Here is an 18,048-nt window from a genome sequence, read left to right as displayed (position 1 = left end):
AATATATGACAATTATCATATGAATAATATATAAAATTGTGTTCTTTTCCACATTTTAAGGTTTATTTTTAGATATAGAAAATGATTAGATTTTTTTTCTCTGTTCCTCTCCTAGAATTAGAATCCAAACAACTTGTAGGTATTTTCTTTGAGTGCTTTGCCTCACTGTAATTGTATCCAATGGCGAAGTCTTCAGAATTAAGGTCGCCTTGCTCTGTGTCAAGCTACTCCACTTTTTAAAGGTTTTTCTGTATTTTAAAATCGTGTTGTAAGATATTAAATTCTGAGTTCTTGTTTATTTAATTTTAAAGCTACGGCTAAATTGGTTCAGCTTGGGAACAGTATCCAGGAAATGTTGTTATGTGTACTTGGTCATTTGGCTACTGAATCCGAAGACCAGATGGGAAAACATCTCCTGGTTTCTCTTATTCCCGAGAATGCAGCTATAGAAGAAGCAGTACGCTTGCGTGGTGACCAGCATGAAAATAAAGGTTAACAAGAAGCTGAAGACTGATGATTTGGGATGGGGGCAGGAGTTGGGGAGAGGAATTGAGGCGTTATTTCTGTTAGAAATACGTTACTGTCATATACTAGTAGAACTGTGAAGATACAGATCCCCTAGTCAAAACTCATTCTCCTAGAGGAAGCTGAGGCACAGGCAAATAAATAACTATCTGAGAGCACCCAGCCAGTTAATAATTAACCAAGACTAAAGCTCCGTGTTATCACTCTCAGCCAGTACCCTTTTGACCGTTAAAAAAAAAATGCACACACGCCTTTGTGTTTATGTACAGTGACATTTGGGGAAGAAATATACAGTTGTCGCCTATGGTCTATGAGTTGAGTTCATGCTGTACTTTAATTTTTTTAACTTTAAATGTATAAAACTTATGTATTCATAATTTTAAATGAATACAAGAATTTTTAGTACATGTAACCAAGATTTTTAATTCAACATTTTCATTTCTCACTGTAGGTTTTTAGTTGGGGATAGTGAGTCAAATTCTGTTGCACTATTTGGCTAACCTGTCGATACTAGATTCCTTCTGAGGAACTCATAAGACAGCAATGCTGTGGTATATCCACTAGTAATTTACCCTCGGGTACACTGCCAATGCCAAATAAGTAATATTTTTGTGAAGAATAATTGCCTGTACTGTAAGTACTAAATAAGTTGTCTTATAGAAGTGGCTCGGAATGGGGGCCAGGGGGCCATTTTGACTCCTAGTAGATGTTTGGTAGTGTCGGGTTACAGTTTGGGTTGTGATAACTTGATGCTCCTGGCATGTAGTGAATAGAGGCCAGGCATGGTGTGAAATGTGCTGCAATGTGCAAAAGAGTTGCCCCTGCTGTAGACCCAACGTGCCCCTCCAAAATTCTTATGTTAAATCCTAACGCCCGGTGTGACGTTAGCACGAGGGACCTTAGGGAAGTGCTTAGGTCAGGAGGGGGGAGCCAAGGGGACATATTCTCCCTGGTTTATTTGGTCTGAATAGCACCATTCTCCCCCCAGCATTATTGAGGCATACATAACAAATGAGTCGCATGTATCTGAAGTATACGTGGCTTGGTAGGTGTCTACATTGTGAGATGATTACCACAGTCCCGTTACTGGCACCTCTGTCACTTCACATGGTTACTTCATTTTTTGTGGTGAGGACCCTTAAGATCTACTCTCTTAGCAAAGTTCAAGTACATGGTACAGTATTATTAACTGTAGTCATCAGGCTGTGTATTAAATCCCCAGAACTTACTCACCTTACGACTAACGGTTCGTGCCCTTTGACAATATTTTCCCATTTCTCCTGCTTCCCACCTCCTGCCTGGCAACCATCATTCAACTCTCTGCTTCTGTAAGTTTGATATGTTTCTTTTTAGATTCCACATGTAAGAGAGATTTTACAATGTTTGTACAGTCTCACTGACAAAAAATATAGATTCTTAAGCCTCGCCTTCAGAAATTCTGTTCTGGTAATGTGTCATTTTATTTTATTTTTTTTTAAGGATTTTATTTATTTTTAGAGGGGGGGAGAGAGAAAAAGAGGGAGAGAAACATTAATGTGTGGTTGCCTCTTGCGTGCCTGCTACTGGGGACCTGGCCCACAGCCCAGGCACATACCGTAGACTGAGAATCGAACCAGCGACCCTTTGGTTTGCAGGCTGCCACTCAATCCACTGAGCCACACCAGCCAGGACAAGGGAATGTGTAATTTTAAAAGAAACTTCCCAAGTTCCAAAGGATTCTACAGCACATCTAATGTTTGGAAACCACTGATGTACACGGTTTATATATTGGGTGTTATGATTAATTGATAAAATTTACTTATATTCATTAATTTTCTACCATACTTGACTAGTCTACTGTTGCTTTTTATATTATCCATGGCTTCCTTAACTCCCATTTATAGAGAGTTGGGCTGGTTTCTTCAGAAACCTGTATCTGCAATTAAGATGTAATTGAAACTTACTGTTTGGAGCTACCTTCGAAGATTATCGGCAACACACGCAAAAAGCCACCCCCCCCCGCTCTGTAGCTGTGCCTCACGGGTCGTCTTCCCTGGAAAGGCGAGATTTGAGCAGTCCAGTACGGCTATTTAGTTTTTAATTAATTTAAACCAAATGCTGTTAAAAATCGCGTTCCTTAATCACACTAGCCTCACATGAAGTGCTCAGTAGCCACACGTGTTTAGTGGTTAATGTATAGAATAGCACAGATACAGAGTATTGCCATCATCACGGAAAGTTCTAGTGGACAACACTTGTTTATCTACCAAGGAAAAAAATAGTCTTCAGCAGCCTTAATTAAATTGAAATACTACTCCCAGGCTTAAGGAATATCGTGCTCACCTATGTAACAGTATTTATGTCACGTCATTGATGTCTGAATTTTAGTTTCTGTCATTATTGTTGGTGAAGCGTAATAGTTGGCTGCAGAGTATGTGGTATGTAGAAATGGGGGTGTGGCAGACACACTTGCATTGAAGTGTATCTACTAGATTTCTTTGTTGAGATCACACTGATATTTTATTACAGCTATAAGATATTTGTATTACTTCTCATAAGGTAAATACTAACTCTGCAACATGTATCACTTTTGCAACTGACATTCTGTGTTCAGGTTCGCTGTGTTTCTCACATAGTCCCGTCATTTCCTTTCGTGAGAAAAATCTCTTCTTGGTGAACTGCAGTGACTTTTTAATTGATATAATACAAAGGCAAAAGCTTTCCACCAAAGTAGTACTTCATGACAGTAGGCCGGCAACATTCTGCCTAGCAATAAATCATCTATATACTCACTGGGCCACAAAACTACTTCAGTGACGTGCCATGTGAAATTGATATTCTTATAGGACAGTTTTTATTAAATGCCCTTTCATCTAGAGCTTTGGTAAAATTTCAGGTATTTAATTCCCATCTATAATTATGTTCTGAACTTCATATATACATTGTTATGCTTTTCAACTGAATTCTCACCTGAATATAAGAACTGTGAACAAGAAGTGTTATTACTTAGAGGTGTTTTTAACAGTTCTCCAATTTCATAACTTGTCATTTCCTTTGATTTAGAAACGTGTTATACTTTTGAAAGTTTTCATATGTGATACATGCAAAAAATAGAATAATTTGAGAGGGATTATGCTGGCATAGTGGCTCAGAGCTCAGACTCGGAAACCAGACAGTCTGGGATACTCATTTTAGCTGCGCTCCTTACTTGCTTTTAACTTTGCACACGTTACCAACTTGCCCTCTCGCTCTCTGTTCATCTTTAGAAGCGGGAATAACATCCATCTAAATGAGAGTAGACCCTCATAAGCTTGTTAGGAGTATGAAGAGTTAAATTGTTACTATCATATACTAAATTTGATGGGTTTACTATCCTTACTGCTATCGAAAGAAAACAAAGATACATTTGCTGCAATCACTGAGCATAGTTCATTCCGCTCATTGTTGTTCATATATTTTATTTCAATTTTCCTAAACTGTAAAAGAAGGCAGTGGATTCTTTTACCATTATTTGATGTTTTAAGTTGTATATTTATGTTTATAAGTAAAATAATCCGTAATATTTTATAATATATTAGGTAATGGAAATTGAACAATAATTTGTATGAGTAATATCTTTATTCCCGGAGAATCTACCATCCTCCTAACTAGGAAAAGCAAACTATTGTCTTAACTAATAAGCAAGTCGTCTCTTTAAAATTACTCCATTTTGTAGGTGCCGTATATATTATTCTTTACGTATGTAGTGCTTACTCCTCTTCTGTGCCCCACCATGACGACAGAGTAAGACCTCGTTTTGACTATAAAAGAGTGTCCTCCTAGTTTTTTAATGTTATTGAGAAATATTGCGAGAATCATCATATAGGTTTAAGGTATGCAGCGTAATGGTTTGGCTTACATATCTTGTGAAAGGATGACCACGATAGGTTTTTAATATTCACCATCTCATAGAGACCCAATAAAAAGAAAAGATAAAACTTCCCCTTGTGATGAGACCGCCCAGGTCTACGCTCTCTACAACTTCCCTGCGTATCGTACAGCCAGCACCTCATACTTACTTGTCTCCTGACTGGACGTTTGGCCGTCTTCCTTCCATTAGTCCTCCCCCGCCCCCACCTGTGGTAAACCATAAATCTTCTCTCTTTTTTCTGAGGTTAGTCTTTTTGTTTTTGTTTTGTTTTTTTCCCTTTTTTAGATTCCATATGTAAGTGAGGTCCTATTCTATTTGCTTTTTTCTGAGTTGTTTCACTTAGGATAATGCCTACAAGGTCCATCCATGTGGTCACAGATGGTAGGAGTTCCTGTTTTGTTCTGTTTTGTTTTTACAGCTGAATAATAATATTCCTCTGTGTGTGTGTGTGTGTGTGTGTACACACAGAGGCTGAGCGATGTGCCCAGGTCGTGCAGCTACAAAGTTCGTGCAGCTACAAAGTTGCCGGCCTGGAATTTCATTTGAAGTTCACTCCAAAAGCCTGTTTTCTTTCCAGCATGCTTTGTTCCTTCAGAAAGAACATAGTGATTTTAGAAATTACTTACAGAAACATCTCCAATTCTAGATTTGTAATCTCATATAATGAATCTTCAATTATAGCATTTTAGAGAATAGTATATATAAAGGTGGAACATATTTGGATTAGTACAAAGAAAATGATTACGAGGATAAAAATAACCGGAAGCGAAAGTATTAATTTAGGCAAATTAAGCTGAACTTAATTTGAAATTGAGGAGTTAAGAATATAAGCTTTTTAGATATTCAAAGTAATAATATTTTCTACTTTAGAAAACATTCATTTCATGGAAGACACTGATCTCTAAAGAAAAGTTAGTGTGCTCATTTGTTATTAATGTTTCCAACTTACTGAATTAGTTATATTGGCTATTTTTATAGTTATTAAATTATTTTTGATCCAATGTTCCTACCTCGTTTGAGGGAAAAAAGAGGAAGAATGAAAAAGGGGAAAACACCCTTTCTGAAATTCATGGGTGTTGGAGTTTGCTGTTCGTATTAAAAGAAGTGGTCTTACGTCCTAGGTGTGTGATGCTCTAGGAGTTCTTGCCTCCTTCCCACCCCGTTTTGGTTCAGCAGTGAGTTCACTGACACACCCTCCACTTCCCACTCAACTCGTGTTTCCACTCCAGTTAATATTTTATTTACTGATTTTGATAATAAAACGAATCTCGTCTTCTTAGTCACTAAGAGGTTATGCAGAAATTCGTGTTGTTACCTAGTGCTGAAGAAGGCACATGGACAGCGAAGTGTTAGGGGCATTCCAGGGCAATGCCTGCCAGGTATCTGGAACAGCACCAGGTATCTGGAACAGCACCTGTGGAGTCGGAGCTGAGAGCCCTTATTCGGGACGGTAGTTTCAAACTGAGGGATGTAACACCTGCCGTGAAAGGAAATGAATAAAAGAACTCACCATCCCTATAGTTGACTCAGATTTATTTTTTATTGGCTTACTTCTCTGTCTATAAACATTAAAGTAGACATAAAGTCCTGTCCTTATAAAGCCATGAAACTAAAATTGAAATATCTTTAAAATTATGAAATCCTAAAATCCCATTGAAAAATGTGAAGACCTTCCAGCCTCTTCACTTCCCTACCCTAACCTGTCTAGTTCTTAGGGTTTGAACACAATGCTGACCCTGTCCAAGAAGTCTTTCATCATCATCCTAAATATAATGAATGATCCCTCGTCCTTGAAGCTCTATGACAATCACACGTCTGTCCCTTATGGTACCTATCACATGACGCTTTATGGGTATGTCATTACCCTATTCAGTCATGCTTTCCTTGAGAACAAGAACCATGTCTTATTTATCTCTGTGTACCACCATGCCTTGAATGGTGCATTTCTTCACATAGTGACTTATTCCCGATGACAAAAATAACACATGTTCATCTCTGAAAATTTAGAAAGTGGAACTCTTTAAAGAGAAAATCATAATCTCCCCTTGCTCCAGAGACAGCCACAACTACAATTTCAGAGTCTATCCTTTGACTCCTTTATTGTCCTATAAAATGAATTAAAAACAATGAGTTATCTGTAGGGTAAGTGTATAAGAATGTGTATGTACATATGTATTGTTTTATTCATTCAAGCAGTGCTCTTGGTGAACCCACTATATACCAGTTTGTTCAAAGAATATGAAGATCATGCTACCTGCCTAAATTAGTATGTTGCTATTTTTTATCTTTGTATCATAAGTAATTCTCCATATAACTATTCTTCAAAATATGTTTTGTGACTATATACAATTACAGATGAAGCTTAAGTCTTCAATGTTAATAACTATGCAATTATGAATGTACAACACCCTCATTTTATTTTTATTTACATTTGTGTAGATTAGTATCTTGCACTTAAATATTTGTTGAATAAATAACTAGATGAATTGTATTGGAAGGCTACACCTCTGTATAAAGATATATATGTTTGCATTGTTTATACCATTCAACTAGTATTTTGAAAATCTGATTATATACCAGTCATTGGGTGATATCTAGAAAAACACAATTAAATACAATTTCTGCAATACAGGGACTTAGATCTTGTAGAGAGTAAGACAAATGAACCAATAATGGCAGTGCCATTGACAGGAAGCTCGGGATAGGTTTAATTCACTGGTGGGAACTTACAAGAGTGAGGGTTCCAATTTCCTTCCTAGCTTGGATAAAGCTAATTAAATTAAGCATTCAACACCAGGCACTTAAAACTGAGACACGTGAAATGAAGGGATGCATAGCCCACAACAGGAGACAGTGTAGACGACTACATTTCTTTTTCTCTCCTCCCCACATAGACCTTACCTTTGGGTTCCAGAGCCAGGACTCTTTTCGTGATGGGTGTTTACAGGTTTGCGGGATGAACCGTTCTTGTCAAATTCCCTATCCCTTATTTCTGCCTTCACGTTCGCCTTCATTTCAGATGCCCTGGACTTTAATTTCCCTTCCAGTGACCTGGGGACTAATTTTTGCTCCTTTGTCATGTACATTTGTCATAAGGAGTTCACTTCGGAGATCCTTTACAATTTTAATTAATGAAGAATAAACACAAGACAACTCTTCAAAGACCTGAATAGCATTACAAGATTGATACTTTCCCTCAAATCATTTAAAACCTACTGCAAATTAGAACATTGTATGTAACAAGTGCAATGACTTTTTCATTCACTATAACACATTGTTTTTGGGGTTTTTTTTGCTGCCTGTTGTATACCAAGATTGGAGGTGCTATACCTAGAAGTATAGCAACGAACAATAGAGAAATTCCTGCTAGGGGATGACAGAAGTATACGCTAAATGCCGTGTTCGCTTATAACTTAGTTGTAAAATTTTGCAATGAATTTCCCTTAGATAATATTAAAAGGGGAGTGATTTTCTAAGAACAAAATAATCTATATTCAATAAAGAAGTTGCAGTCTTACCGGCTCAGTAGAATCTAGCAGCTCCCGGAGAAACCTGTGCCAAGGTTCAAGTCGAGCTTCATGCGACATTTCTGTCCTCATCAAGTGCGCAGTGGGAGCTGGAGCACCGTTGGCCCCGGGAGCGTCTCGGGGATCATTGAGGCACAAGTGGTTACAGTAACAGCTGGCGAGCAAAGGCTGCCGGACTGCAGCACCAGTTGGGCATGGGGGTCTCAGCCGCAGCAGCATTCTCTAGGACACAGCGATGGGGGCACAGGAGTGGTAGGAGAGGCTATTCATATGCACCGGTGATTTTTAAGTCACGTATAGTTAAGATCAAGAGCTGTGTGCAACCAAGCAGTAGCCAAGGTAAAAGTAAGCCAAACGCACATAACCAGTGTCAACGTCCGTGACAGATTTTGTTCGCTGATCATGATCACGGTATCTCCTATTGCACACGCTCTTCCGCAGCGTGACTTTGCTGCTGCCTGTCAACGGGTGAGATCGCATTCTGCTCGCCTTGACAATGGACTGGGCCTAGCGATTCACGCGTAACCATTAGACTGCAAAGCAGTGACGTGCGTGCCTTTAAAAACGGTTTTTGTTGAATTTATTGGAATGACATTGGTTAATAAAGTTACACAGGTTTCAAGTGTACAGTTCTACAATACATCATCTGTATATAGTTTTGTGTGTTCAACAGCCCAACGTCAAGTCTCCTTCCATCAGCGTTAATCCCCCCTTTCGCCTCTTCTACCTGCCCCACCCCTCTTTCCCTCTGGTAGTCACCATACCGTTGTCATATCTGTGAGGTGTTCGTTTGTTTGTTTGTTTTCTTAATTCCTTCAACTTTTTCTCCCAGCCACAAATACCATATGATTTCACTTAGTTGTGGAATCTAATGAACCACATAACTGAACAAACAATAATGAAACAGACTCAGAGAGCAGACCGACAGCTGTCAGGTGGTGGGGGGATGAGTGTCTGCCTTTCCAGGCTGGTTCAGGAAAAACCTTGCAGCGTCTCCCTCCCTGTCCTGGTTCTTGAAACACTTGCTATCTGGTCGTTTTCCCTCAGGATGCTTCCGCTTGGGAGCTGCCACACTGTAACAAGTGCAGGCCACACGAAAAGGTTACATGCAGCCATTACAGCTGACACATGGCAAGTGGCCCAGACCCTAAGTCACTCCAACCCAGATTGGACATGCGAGTGAACTTCTACGTGTGCAAAACAGAAAGCAAAGGAATGTTTGGTGATTACAATGTTGCATTGTGACAGAGACAGTAACGCTTACCAAATATTCTGTGTGTTCTCCCAAATTTCTTAGGCCCCTTCCAGTTAATTAGGGCCAGTGATTAATCCTGCAGAATGGGCTGTGAGCAGCAGGGATAAATGTCACTCCTGACCACAGCAGAGAAGACCAGCTATGAACAGAGGGTGGCATTTCGGTTGATATTTAGCTAATCTAGGCCCTTAAGTCACTATGAGGAGTAAAAGCTTAGAATACCCTTAAGTAATATACTCTCTACATCTTTCGTTATTTCACTTTACTTAATCACTCACTTCTTACATTTATGGAGCTCCGACCATGTGCCAGCTAAGTGCTGGAAATACGAAGATGAGTAAGATGTAGCCCCAGTCCTCAAGGAGCTCAGAGTCTTACAATGAACTTTTTCATTGTTCACTCGCCGCTTACCGACTTCCCCCAGATCTCTTCTACTTGTCCTATGTGCTTGTTCAGCCTAGAAGGCAAGACCTTGCAAATACAACCTTAACCCATCATACTTGCATTGTTTTCTGTAATACATTCCAGCCGCACCAGAAATCTCATTTTCCAAAAAGATGGCCTATACTTCTAGACTGCTGTGATTTTGTGTATGCTGTTAACTTTCCTTAAAATGACCTAAATTATCTCTGTTCATCAAAATTTAACTCACTCTTTCTAACCCAATTTAAATACATCCACTCCATGAGGTATTTCTTCCCCATCTCACCAAATACAGTACATTCCTGTGGTGAAACTTCCGTAAGTGTCCATTTCCTTGCACTTCCTCCCCACTAGCCTTTCAGTTTCTTGAGAACAAGGGCTACTTACTTACTTTCGTGCCCCCTGCACCCCTGAGGATGAACCATCACACACGCTAAGCATCCAACAGACGTCCGATGGGTTGAGCTGAGTTGAACACGGCACCTTGAACTGCACCTGCATCCCGTGTACATGACTGCATCGTGATTCCAGAAGTTTAGGAGAAATTTTGACATAATATATAAAAATAGGGTTCCAGTTACTGATTCTTGACGCTGGTTTTATAGACTGAAGGCTCCTGTGTCAAAACTGTTGCCCGAGCGAGGAGGGGGAAAGCACCCTGAAATGTGAGCAGGCTCTAACATAAATACAAGTCCCGTAAATAGTAACATCCCTGAACTTGAACTTGCTCTATAACGCCGATCATTTATGTAATGATTTATGTTCATGAATGCTTTCAAATCAACAAATTTCAGCTCTAGGTACAGATTTTTTAGAGTAAAGAGGAAAATGCACTTAGCTACTTGGATGATCTACTCTGACTTGAAAATCCAATAAAACATGGAAATTGACATTTGGTGTGAACCGAAGACAATGCACTGTTCATTAGTTTCTGATTAAAAATGTGATTTTCTTTTTGGGGCCGTATTATTTCCTTGCTTCAGCTAGACTCTTCAGGAGCGTCTCTCTCGCCTATGTGCTTATTCCCCTGGAAATATCAGTAATGAAGGGTCATTTTAACCGATACCCCTCTGGACATACTGACTTCCAAGGTTCATTGTCCATTTTATGCACCACAGCTATTTTTACTATCACAAAAAAGGGTGGGAAAATGCAAAACATCTAAGGACTTCTCCTTTAACACATACTGTGCTTACAAACCGGCTGTCTGTCACTAATGCTGTAATAGCACATTTATCAAGTGCTCATTACGTGCACTCATTATGTCTTGTAAGTGCTTTACGTGTACCAGTCAATTTACTTCTCATAAACACCTCTCCAGACAGGTGGTTCTCTGCATCTCCTCGATGAGGAGGTTTGGCACAGGAAGATTGAGTAACCTGCCTAAGGACAAAATGCTAGTAAGCTAATAAGCAGTGAGTCAGGATCCCAGTACCCCGGGCTGTCTCCAGAGCTGCACCCTTGCCGATGTTGTAAGCAGGGAAGGGAATTCTAGCACCTGAGGAGCCGTTCCTACATAACTTGGGGCAAAATTTGGCTGATCAGTCTTTCTGGGAAGAAACGATTTCTGGAAAGAAAGTGCATTTCAGTGATTATTAACCAATAACAAAAGTTTAACAGTGCATTTAGTTAGTTTCTGAAGGCTATTTGTTAACTCAGATAAAATTTAGTCTAGCATGTGAGACCTCCCACAGTGACAATGAGAGAATGTTCTCGTGCTATGTCATTGTTACCAACAATGGAGAGAGCAAGCTTTCCAAGTAATTGTGGCTGGATCAAAAAAAAAACCTCTTAAAAATATTGTACATGTTGTTAAGGATGGAGCACAGGTTGACCTATTAAAGAAGGCAATCAAAAATATTTCTGAAGTATACATTTATTGAACAATAGCTTGGCTTGACAGTTTATACAAATTTCAGTAAAATTATGTACTCCATTAAATAAATAATCCTACAGCTGTAGTTTAACTTTCCAGGTGAGAAAAGAATGGCAGGTTAATTACCGTATTTTGCCATGTATAATAGGCACTTTTTAGGCCCCAATTTCTGAGGGGAAAATAAGGATGCACATTATACATGGGTAGCACTAATTCCGTATCTATATGAATGTTTTTAGTTCTTTTAATTATGCTTATGCACTAAAAGTGTAACTCCAGAAAGCAATAACAATATCCGTATGCAAAATAATACCCTGGAATACGATAATCAGGTTTGTTTCTAAATGTAAATAAATAAGTGATTGAATTAAAAAGTTAAAACAAAATATTTTTTTCCCTGACAGTTTGGGCCAAATTTATGGGCGTGCATTATATGTGGTAAAATACGGTGGATGTGACCTGGAGTAAGAGACGGAGAGCTGTCTCTTCCTATGCATGTGTACTCACACCTCCCGATAGTTTAGTGAGCACACGAGTGACAGCACACCCCTGAGTGTCCCCTCTTACGATGTGCCAGTGTATATGGCGCGTTGGATGGATTTTTCAAGAGAAAGGCATTGGGATGTGTTGGTGTGGGCTCCTCGGTTGTAGTAAGTGCACCCCTCTGGTGGGAGATGATGCTGAAGCTCTGCATGTTCGGGGACAGAGAGGACATGGGAAATCCCTGTCCGTCCTATCAATTTTCCTGTGAACCTAAAACTAAAAAAATAAAACCTTGAGAAAAAGAAAGGTGAGGAAAAGGTGAATGTAACTCAAAGGGAAAGGAGCCTGTAAAGAGGGAGGAAGAATTAAGGTCAAGGACAGCAGGGGAGAAAAGGGGAAAAGCCAAAGGGTAGAGTGGCAGAGGGGGGTGGGAAATAGTTCACAGCACCTGCTAAGTGGAGGTGCCCACAGGAACATTCATGTCCGACATGTGTAAATGCTGAACGCATTTCTGGGTTTTCATGGGTTCCCCCCCCCACCTGCTATATCTATGGTAGTTTCTGTTAGAGAAAGTAGAAACAAAAGGTAAATGAATTCTTATCATTCATCTTTACATACCTCTTCTACATGCCTTGAATATTGGACAGATTAAGTAACTAAACTAATACTGCCATTCCTTACTCACGCTGAGGATTTTCGCTGCCTTATCTCATTTCTTTCTCATAATAACCCCGTGAGGAAGTAAACTGATGGCAGTAGGGTTCAGCAGCCCACCCAAGGTCACACAGCGAGTAGCAGAATTGGTATTCTGCCCAAGCAGTCTTTTTTTAAATTGTTGTTCAAGTGCAGTTGTCTCCGCTAGTCCCCCCTCCCCAGCCATCCGCCCCCCATTGGTTTTGTCCATGTGTCCTGTGTAGATGTTCCTGAAAACCCTTCCCCCCATCACCCCATCCCACCTCCCTTCTGGTTACTGTCAGTTGGTTCTTAATTTCGACGCCGTCTTAATTACTGCTGTATGTTGTGTCCCTCTGTAGGACAAAAGGCGCTGTTGGTACTGGATCACTAAATTGAGCTGTGTTGAGAGTTTGTGTTGGTAGGAACCAACACAACCGTTACCTCATTATAGGAGCATAAGGGGAATTTTTTCAAACTGCACACGTCTTTTTCTTACTCTTTCCTCCCACCTCACTGTCACCCATCCCCATGTGGCGAATGTATGAATTCTTTAAAAAACACTTTCATGTTATTTTAATACACTTCCCACCCACCACCTCCTTTGAAAAACTGTTCTAGTTGCTCTTGTGCTATTTAAGGAGAAAGGTGACATATAAAAGAAATTTAGGTGTTTCTGGCCTCAGAAAAGCTTACTGTAAATTACTCCTGAAAGGTAATGTCATGCTCAAGAGTGAAGGATTCACAGTCAAACAAGGTGTGAACTTGGGGTGCAGCCTTTCATTGTTGTGGTATTTTTAGACTAAGATTCTGACACCGGTTCTTTCTCCAGCTAGGAGAGCACAAGCCTCTTGGGTCTTCTTTCTGTTCTCTTCGGTAGCTACACAGATAAATTAAATATAAGACATATGTTCTAGCTCCACAGCTTAATCTCAGCGTGCATTTTGGCCAGTTACTTTATGATTCCGTGTCTTTGTCTCCTAATCTTGTTAAATAGAACAATAAGAATATATACTTCACATGTTGTTGCGAGACTCAAATGAGTGACTACTTAAAAAGTACTTAGAAATGTGCCTATTTTATAGTAAGTCCTCAGTCTGTAATAATAGATATCATGGTGAAGATCATTACTGTGTGAGGGGAGCTAGCTGCTTCACTACTTTTATGTTTTTCTGCCTCCGCCCGTGGAAACCCCTACCAACAGAGCTAAAAGTTGGCAGCTGGTGACTCCAAGCAGCTTTAGACTAGGAAGTTGTGCTGTTTCTTAAGAAAAATCTGTAGCATAGGAATTACATTTGTCTTTATCATCATAGGAGCGCTGTTAGAAAAGAGCACAGAATCTGGAAGAAAATTACTTGAATTTGAATTTTGATGCAGCATATTACTGGCTGTGTAACCCTTTCTCCAGTTCTTTCCTCTCAGGAGACATAATTTCCTCTTCTGTAAAAAAGGGATGAGGGGAAAATCATAGTCCTTTTCTCATACGGTTGTTATTAGATACATATTAACATCACTTATGTTTTTAAATAATTGAGCAAAATTGTAAACATACTTTATCAACATGTATTAATCCATATTAAAACATCTTTTCGTCCTGGCTGGCATAGCTCAGTGGTTTAAGCACCTACCTGCGAACCAAAGTGTCATAGGTTCGATTCCCAGTCAGGGCACATGCCTGGGTTGCAGGCCAGGTCCCCAGTTGGGGGCGCATGAGAGGCAACTGCACATTAGTGTTTCTCTCCTCATGCTCCCTCCCTTCCCCTCTCTCTCAAAATAAATAAATAAAATCTTAAAAAAATAAAATATCTTTTCTATTATTTTACTCTGAGCTTGAAAACAAAGCCACTGTCACTTACATAATCATTTATTATAAAGAAGCCTTTTCTAGTATTGAATTTATTATTGCTTAACCTCTCTGAGACTTAATTTTTTAATCCATAAGGAAATCATACTTTGTAGCCTCCGCACCTACAGAGTTGTTGTGGTGATACTCCGACACAATGAATGTGAATGTGCTTTCTATATTGAAGGGACTGTACAGGAAGCAAGGTGTAGGGAGAAGAACATTTTGTTGTGTGCCTAGTACGTTAAATGTTGTTTGACTTATTTACTCATTTAATCTCCCAAGAACCCCACTAACGAGATCACTCACCAATAAAGATACTTGACGAAGATTATGTAATGAGTAAATTGGAGTGCTGGCAAAGTCAACCCAGTTTTACCTCCCAAAACCCAGAGAGTGCAAATAACTGTAATCCAGATAGATTATAGAGAATTATAGAACCTAGCAGCCCAATTCCAAGGTGAAATTTGTGTAAATGTGAGTTTCTGAAAATACTGACCGTAAACTTCATAAATATTAATAAGCATGTGAACACAGACACAGCGTACGAGTAAGTCCTACCAAACTCTTCACTGACTGTTACGTGTCTTGGTCCAGTTAGACTCTGAGATAGTGATCTGGGTATTTGATACATACGGTTTGCTCTAATGTGTCATAAGCTCTTCCAGAAATAATATCCATATGCTGTTCATGATAATCGTATCTGCATTTAGATATTGTAAGTTTATGTTAATTATTATATGGTAGTGTAATTGAAAGGAAAGGTTTTTTAGAAACCTGGTAATTTCTGTAAAATTAGGGGGGGGTGGTTAAAAGTTTTTAACTTAAACTTTCTACAACTTGGCTATATGTTGTTTCCTTAGTATATTTTATATAATACATGTATATATAAATAAGATACTGTTATGAAAATAATTTATCTTGGCCCCTTCAGAATAACTGCATTTTTAGAATGTGTTACAACTTGAGTATGAGACATAGCGGGGAACATTTTTCTGTTCCCAGCTACCTGCTGGGAGGATTTTGTGTTGTCTGTAGGTGTACATAATGTATTGCAAGTGCTTGTTTTTAAAAACTGACAGCTTTTGTTTTGATTTTTCTCCGAACAATTTGATATCTCTAATATGTTTTTCTTTTATGCTTTTGGGACAGGATATTTATATGATGAAGTAGTCTTAATAGGCCTTCATTCAAATAGGGTTGAATGTAAGTTAAGTGTAATTTAACTTAGAATATGAGCTTCTAAGTAAAACTTCTCTGAGAAAAACTGTATTATGTTCTATGTCCGTGACCTTGGGTTAATTAGCTAACCTGTCCGAGTCTTAGTTTCCTCATCTGTAAAAGCTAGAACGACTGTGTGTTCATCCGAGTGTTTGGGTAAATGGAGTAAGATACCGTATGTACGAGTGGCTGGCATGTAACAGTATTTAACAAATGTCAGTCATCTTTCTCATTTCCCCCTCACAATGTTACTGTGTTACAGCTGCTATCACAAAATACAGTATATTCTATACTAATATTTCTTTTACAGCGTTTTTCAGTGGGTAGCTATCAATGAACAGAACTGCTTGGAGTACATCTATGATTCCCAGTCCTGAAATGGTGGTTGGGTCCTGGCCTATGGCTACATTTTCACTCTACACATAGACAAATAAGGATAATAAAGGAAGTTTTTCGTAAAGCTGAATTAAGTCCAATGAAATATTATGTTCTTTCTAATAGTGTTGTGATTCAGATATCTTCTATGAAGTTATAGTGAAATAGTGATATTTAGGGATTTTAAAAATATCCTTTCATAGCAATATAAAGTTGTAACTCTGTCAGTGACCCAAATTTCTTTTAAATATCACCTTTGACTCTTGTAACCTGTGTGATGGAGGGCAAGCCATTTAACCTGTCTATGGGTCATTTTCTCACCTATGCAATGTGACTCCCAATAGTAATCACCTCGTGTGTAGTTATTAAAATAAAAAATAGATGAGACATCAAGATTCTTAGCAAAATTCTGGAGCATAATAAACATTCCATAAATAGCTAAAATTATGGTACTTTCATCATCACTGCTCCATGAATCCATAATACTGGGAACTATTTATTTAGATAATTCACCTTATGCCAAAATCACTTGTAAGGGAAGAAAAGCTTATCTTTGCATATGATATAATACCTTTAACTCAGAAATAGCCTTTGCAGACATATGAGATTGTTATTGCATGTGAAAGCATTTTACAAAATATCCCTAGTTTCAGCAATTTAACATTGTCATTGAATATCATCCATATATAATTTGGTGATTTTTTAAGGCCTGTATTTTTTTATATTAGAATAGTGTTTTGATGCTTTTGTTAAGCCCCCCAAAACAATTATGGCTATATTATATTTTGCATTTAATCTATCAACATTTTTCTTCCTAAGTTATTCAACATTTCTTAAAGCAATATTTTTATATGTATTAATTACACAATGATGAAGGTCTACATATATAGTTTATTGCAAATAAAAATAAATGACTTCCAAATATGAGGTATAATTGTTTACTTTTTTTCACATTCAGTTACACCATATAGTTTTTTTTAGAAGTTTGGAAAAATTAGAGTGGTATTTGCAATTTACTCTTTCTGCTGTTCTTTTAAGGCATCACAAGGAGAAAAATAGTAATTAGATCATGGTTTTATTTTTTTTTTTGCATAACTTTAATTTGCATAGCACTTGTTCTCTTTTCTCAGGAGGAAGTGCTGTTGTGTTAATTATGAATTATTAATGCCATGCCACACTGTGGAAATAAAACCTGCCACCACGTGTTTGAATGTTAACGACAAAGCGTTGCCTTTTGAGGAGGAGAACACCCAGCACAGCATGGGGTTCCTTTACAGCAAAAGACATTGCTCCCTTGCAGACTTGGTTCTGCGGTGTCCAGCCTGTGGCCTGTGGGCTGCATGCAGCCCAAGATGGCTAGGAAGGAGGCCCAACACAAAATCGTAAATTTACTTAAAAATCATGAGATGTTTTTGTGATTATGTGTCGCAGTGTATTTAACGCGTGGCCCAAGACAAGTCTTCTAGTATGGCCCAGGGATACCACAAAGTTGGACGCCCCTGGGATATGCCCATTTCAAAAACTCCGTCACTGTTTCTAAGTATGAGAGGTTTGCCTTTGTCCTCACCAGAGGATGGGGGGCTCTGGCAGGAGCTGGCAGCAACCTTCATTCATCTGCATTTCTTGCAGTGCTAACAAAATTCTGTTCCTGAAAATGTAAGGCCTGAATGGCAGAAGGTCCGGCTCACTTATCTTTCATCACTAGGATCTAGCGCAATCCCTGCCTGATACATTAGCAGATGCTAAATGAGCATTTGTAGAATGAATAGTATTCAAGACAACTGCCCAAACCAGCACAGGCCAAATATGTGATTAATTTTAACTTCACTTTCAAGTGACTTTTCTAATTCAGTTTTCACACTCGTAGGCTTAATATTCAAATTACCTTCTTCCATTTTTTTATCCTCAGCTGAGGACATGTTTATTGATTTTAGAGAGAGGAAGAGAAACATTGATGTG

The 18,048-nt window shown here is 38.7% G+C and overlaps 1 protein-coding gene across 1 annotated transcript in view; it reads left to right on the top strand.

Moving 5' to 3' along the window:
* ATRNL1 (attractin like 1) overlaps positions 1 to 18,048 on the top strand; it is a 495,303-nt gene that overhangs the window by 266,174 nt on the left and 211,081 nt on the right. The window lies entirely within an intron of this gene.

This window comes from Desmodus rotundus, chromosome 4 (genome assembly GCF_022682495.2).
Source record: "Desmodus rotundus isolate HL8 chromosome 4, HLdesRot8A.1, whole genome shotgun sequence".
Lineage (NCBI taxonomy): Eukaryota > Metazoa > Chordata > Mammalia > Chiroptera > Phyllostomidae > Desmodus > Desmodus rotundus.
Note: the sequence above shows the minus strand (reverse complement) of the source record. Positions and strands in the feature narration are given on the sequence as shown.